Source organism: Microcaecilia unicolor, chromosome 6 (genome assembly GCF_901765095.1).
Source record: "Microcaecilia unicolor chromosome 6, aMicUni1.1, whole genome shotgun sequence".
NCBI lineage: Eukaryota > Metazoa > Chordata > Amphibia > Gymnophiona > Siphonopidae > Microcaecilia > Microcaecilia unicolor.
The window spans coordinates 346,233,983-346,239,982 of NC_044036.1; the positions used below are offsets into that span (position 1 = coordinate 346,233,983).

Sequence of the window (6,000 nt, forward strand, 5' to 3'; positions counted from 1 at the left end):
TTTACAAAAATTAAAAAATAGCATAACCATTTGTGAGGTTTTTCTGACTCATGAAGGAACAGCTCAGTAACTGAATATTCAAACTATCTTTTCTCTCGCAGCACCTTATGCCTGGAATAGACTTCCTGGACCTATACGTCTAGCTCCATCTCTACCTGTTTTCAAATCTATGCTGAAAACCCACCTTTTCACTGCTGCTTTTAGCTCCTAGCCACAATTGCCCCCCCCCCCTTCCTCCCTTCTCTCCCATTACTTCCCTCCCCGTAACTGTCTTGTTTGTCTGTATTACTTAGATTGTAAGCTCTTTTGAGCAGGGACTGTCTCTTTGTATCAGGTGTTCAGCGCTGCGTGCATCTGGTAGCGCTATACAAATGCTAATAATAATAATATCCAAAATGATCAACTGATTTGGTCTAAGCTTCTGAAGTTTCTTTCTCCTGTCGGTACAGAATTTATTGCATCTATTTAAAAGACTATAGATACAAAGTAAGTGACATAGCTTGCATATGAGGAGGTTGTGACTACGTCATACGTACCGTTATTTGAATATTTTTTGTAGCTGAATTTGTCTATTGCCTATGATTTCTTCAAAAAGGCCGTAAATAAATCCTAATAAATAAACTTACCATTATTCTGTAAGTTATACATGTAAATTGCATTCATTGCTGGTTTAAAAATGACTTGATCATGAGTGTGGTTGTTGAGAAGACTGGATGGACCATTTAGGTCTTTATCTGCCGTCATTTCCTATGTAACTATGCTGGTGTGTACATGGAGGGGCATAATCGAACGTGAACGCCCATCTCCATGGGCGTCTATGTCTGAGAACGGGTACGTGAAGGGGTGGGACAGACCGTATTTTCAAAAAAAATGGGCGTCCATCTTTCGTTTTGAAAATACCGTTTGTACGGACCAAAATGCCATGGATTTAGTCGTTTGTGAGCTGGGCGTTTGTTTTTTTTTTTTAGCGATAATGGAAAATAAAGACGCCCAGCTCAGAAACGTCCTAATCCAAGCCATTTGGTCATGGGAGGGGCCAGGATTCGTAGTACACTCGCTCCCCTGACATTCCAGGACACCAACTGGACACCCTAGAGATCAGTGCAGTGGACTTCAGAAAACGCTCCCACATGCATAGCTCCCTTACCATGAGTGCTGAGCCCCCAACCCCCCCAACCCCCCCTCCCCCAAAACCCACTACCCACAAATGTACAACACTACCATAGCTCTTAGGGGTGAATGGGGCACCTACATGTGGGTACAGTGGGTTTTGGAGGCCTCCCATTTACCAGCACAAGTGTTACAGGTAGGGGGGATGGGCCTGGGTCCACCTGCCTGAAGTGCACTGCGGTACCCACTAAAAGTGCTCCAGGGACCTGCATACACGCAGGCCTCTATGACTTCTTGCTGCTGTATAACCTTGGCACACCAGTTGACACCTGAAGACTAATCTCTTTGAAAAAGTCATTTATTTGAATAAGCACGTTTACTCACAGTTAACTGCAGATCAGAGGTTGTGCCCCACTGGCAAAGAGTCTTCCTGGTACTGAGATTAGCAGTGGGTCAGAGCTGGCAGAATGCTGTACAATGCCCTCTTTCAGCAACATTCAAGGGAAGAACTAAGTGCTGTAACATGGCTAACACATGAAAGGGATCTAAAACTGTGTTACAAAAATGGCCACTACCTCATGGACTACCGGAAACAAAACAGGGCACACTCTGACCCAGTAAGCAGGGGGAAAAGCACCATGGGAGTAGAGCCTACCAACTACCAACATTGTGAGCATTTAACACAAGCTACTGGAATCACGGAGCCCAATACCCTACACCCACCACAATGCATTGCTGATGTGACTCTGCAGTGCGCATAACAGAAAGGGTGTCACACTCACCCGAGAGCCACATCAGAACCAGGGAAAGGCTATCACAGGATAGAACATATTCTGCTGTCATGGAGGTGGGAAAGGCATTTGAGGCTGGCATAGAGGCTGGAAAAAAAGTTTTTAAAGTGGGGTTTTTTTGGTGGGAGGGGGTTAGTGACCACTGGGGGAGTCAGGGGAGGTGATCCCCGATTCCCTCTGGTGGTCATCTGGTCAGTTGGGGCACTTTTTTGGGACTTGGACCTGAAAAAGAAGGGTCCAAATAAAACGGACCAAATTCTCGTCCAAAACGCCCTTCTTGATTCGATTATCAGCTAAAGACGCCCATCTCTCCTCGGCCGATAACCACACCCCAGTCCCGCCTTCGCCACGCCTCCGACATGCCCCTGTCAACTTTGTTCGTTCCTGCGACGGAATGCAGCTGAAGACAACCAAAATCGGCTTTCAATTATACCGATTTGATCGCACACGGGAGAAAGACACCCATCTCCCAATTTGGGTCGAAATATGGGCGTCTTTCTCTTTCGAAAATAAGCTGGGTAGTAACATAGTAGATGATGGCAGAAAAAGACCTGCACGGTCCATCCAGTCTGCCCAACAAGATTATTATTATTAGCATTTGTATAGCGCTACCAGACGCACGCAGCGCTGAACACCTGACACAGAGAGACAATCCCTGCTCAACGGAGCTTACAATCTAAAAATAAACTCATATGTGCTACTTTTTGTGTATACCTTACCTTGATTTGTATCTGTCTTTTTCAGGGCACAGACCGTAGAAGTCTGCCCAACACTAGCCCCGCCTCCCACCACCCAATCTCGGCTAAGCTTCTGAGGATCCATTCCTTCTGAACAGGATTCCTTTATGCGTGGGATAAACATAAAGGAATCCTGTTTAGAAGGAATGGATCCTCAGAAGGTTAGCCGAGATTGGGTGGCAGAGCCGGTGGGGGGAGGCGGGGCTGGTGGTTGGGAGGGGGTTAGTGCTGGGCAAGACTTCTACGGTCTGTGCCCTGAAAATGGCAGATACAAATCAAGGTAATGTATACACAAAAAGTAGCACATATGAGTTTATCTTGTTGGGCAGACTGGATGGACCGTGCAGGTCTTTTTATGCCGTCATCTACTATGTTACTATGTATACACCCTTGCATTTAGTACTATAACTTAGGTGGGCCATTACAGAATAGCGCTGGCACGTCTGTGGGTAATTAGTAATATGCATAAATGCTAGTATGTAGCATACTATACAGGACTATATCCCTGTTGGCCATTTTTTGAGGCTACGTCCAATCTGTTCTATGATATGGTTCTTCCTCCACCCCCATCCCACTCTCTGTTGGAGTTCCTCAGGGATCTGTCCTTGGACCCCTTCTTTTTTCAATCTACACCTCTTCCCTGGGCTCCCTGATCTCATCTCATGGTTTCCAATATCATCTTTATGCTGACGACACCCAGCTTTACCTCTCCACACCGGACATCACTGCCTAAACCCAGGCCAAAGTATTGGCCTGCTTATCCGACATTGCTGCCTGGATGTCCAACCACCACCTGAAACTGAACATGGCCAAGACCGAGCTTATTGTCTTCCCACCCAAACCCACTTCCCCTCTCCATCCACTCTCTATCTCAGTTGATAACACCCTCATCGTCCCCGTCTCATCTGCCCACAACCTCGGAGTCATCTTCGACTCCTCCCTCTCCTTCTCTGCGCATATCCAGCAGATAGCCAAGACCTGTCGCTTCTTCCTCTATAACATTAGCAAAATTCGCCCTTTCCTCTCTGAGCACACCACCCAAACTCTCGTCCACTCTCTCATTGCCTCTCGCCTTGACAACTGCAACCTACTCCTCGCTGGCCTCCCACTTAGCCATCTATCCCCCCTTCAGTCCGTTCAGATCTCGGCTGCACGTCTTATCTTCCGCCTGGACCGATATACTCATATCACCCCTCTCCTTAAGTCACTTCACTGGCTTCCGATCAGGTACCGCATACAGTTCAAGCTTCTCCTACTAACCTACAAATGCACTCGATCTGCAGCCCCTCCTTACCTCTCTACCCTCATCTCCCCTTACGTTCCTACCCATAACCTCCGCTCTCAAGACAAATCCCTCCTTCAATTCTTTGAAGGAGTAAACAAACATGTGGACAAAGGGGAGCCGCTTTATATTGTGTATCTGGATTTTCAAAAGGCGTTTGACAAGGTACCTCACGAAAGGCTACAGGGGAAATTGGAGGGTCATGGGATAGGAGGAAATGTCCTATTGTGGATTAAAAACTGGTTGAAGGATAGGAAACAGAGAGTGGGGTTAAATGGGCAGTATTCACAATGGAGAAGGGTAGTTAGTGGGGTTCCTCAGGGGTCTGTGCTAGGACTGCTGCTTTTTAATACCCTCATCTCCCCTTACGTTCCTACCCGTAACCTCTGCTCTCAAGACAAATCCCTCCTCTCAGTACCCTTTCTCCACCACTGCCAACTCCAGGCTCTGCCCTTTCTGCCTCGCCTCACCCCATGCTTGGAATAAACTCCCTGAGCCCATACGCCAGGCCCCCTCCCTGCCCATGTTCAAAGCCTTGCTCAAAGCCCACCTCTTCAATGTCGCCTTCAGCACCTAACCACTAAACCTCTATTCAGGAAATCTAGATTGCCCCAACTTGACATTTCGTCCTTTAGATTGTCAGCTCCTTCGAGCAGGGACTGTCCTTCTTTGTTAAACTGTACAGCGCTGCGTAACTGTAGTAGCGCTCTAGAAATGTTAAGTAGTAGTAGTAATTTAAGTTGCAGGCAAAGATTATGTGAGAACGATTTGAACAGAAAGCTTATTCTAAGGCATCTATTTTGAAGACCTACAAATGAGCTAAACATGTTGACAGATCTTTTACTTTTACCTGAAAAACATGTAAGCTCAACTCATTATACATATGTGATACCTTATTCTTTGGAGGCTTTTCAAATTAAAAGCATAATACGGCACCACTGAAATGCACTACAGCCTCATGTGCAATTTCAAGCCCCTCTATGTTTTGCATTTCAGAGGCGGACAACTCTGTGGGTTTTATTGGCTCAAAACTTTCTAGTGCTAATGGTCATTTGAAATGTAAGTTTGTAGACAGCATGCAGTGGAAGTGAATGTTTGTTTTGTTTTTACATCCACTGAGATATTTATTTGCTGCATTTGTACCCCACATTTTCCCACCTATTTGCAGGCTCAATGAGATATAATACAGATTGTCAAAGTGAAAGGGTTATTTGTGCAACGTTGTGCCCATGTATATAGAGAAGACAAAAGACTAGGATTATTGAGCGTTTGTACTGTTTACATTACCCTGCTGAGATTATTCTCACCCATTGTGTATTATTACTAAGTAGGTTGTCATACACACAAGGACTAACACCAGTTGCACATACTGTACTGCTGCTCATCCACAGGAGGACATTTTTCTGCCAGGCTGATCACAAGAGAACAATATATTTGTATTTATTGCATTTGTTATCCCACATTTTCCCCACCTATTTGCACTGGAAGGCTTTGAATCCTTTCTCTATAGCTGTGGGACTGAGGATACGAAGGTTAAAGGAACAAAACAGCGCCGAGACCCCTCCTCACACGCTCCCCCCACCACCCTACATCCTACCGTCAAAACTCCTCAACAATCCCGCAGCTTCCCTCCTCCTCCTCCTCCTCCTCCGCCGTCCCGTCCCCTGACTGACACAACAACGTCGCTCCCCAGTCCCGCCTTGCCGGAAACAGGAAGTTGCGTCAGAGGAGGGCGGGACACCGCCGCAGCGCGGGGCCGATGGCGGGCGATTTCAAACACAAGTTGGAAGTTGTGTAGGAGCCTCGCGGTGGCCGACTACGTAGCCAGCCAGGGTGGCTCCTCCCAAAACATCCGCCCACAGCCCAGAGTCCCAGACCTTTCCCCGGCGGAAGCAGCCAGGAGAGGAGTGTTCCTATCCAGTCCATTATACGGGCTGGAGCCAGTAGGCGGCGCTGTAGTTCATCCACAACTACTACTACTATTTAACATTTCTACAGCGCTACAAAGTGTACGCAGCGCTGTACAAACACAGAAGAAAGACAGTCGCTGCTCAAAGAGCTTACAATCTAAATAGACAAA

General features: G+C 46.8%; 1 protein-coding gene across 1 annotated transcript in view; it reads right to left on the reverse strand.

Moving 5' to 3' along the window:
* LOC115472589 (coiled-coil domain-containing protein 57-like) overlaps positions 1 to 5,568 on the reverse strand; it is a 119,782-nt gene extending 114,214 nt beyond the window's left edge. Inside the window, exon 1 of the mRNA XM_030206883.1 lies at positions 5,518 to 5,568. The gene's annotated coding sequence lies outside the window, so the exon portion shown is untranslated. The remainder of the gene's footprint in view (positions 1 to 5,517) is intronic.
* Between the last annotated feature and the right edge of the window lie 432 nt (positions 5,569 to 6,000).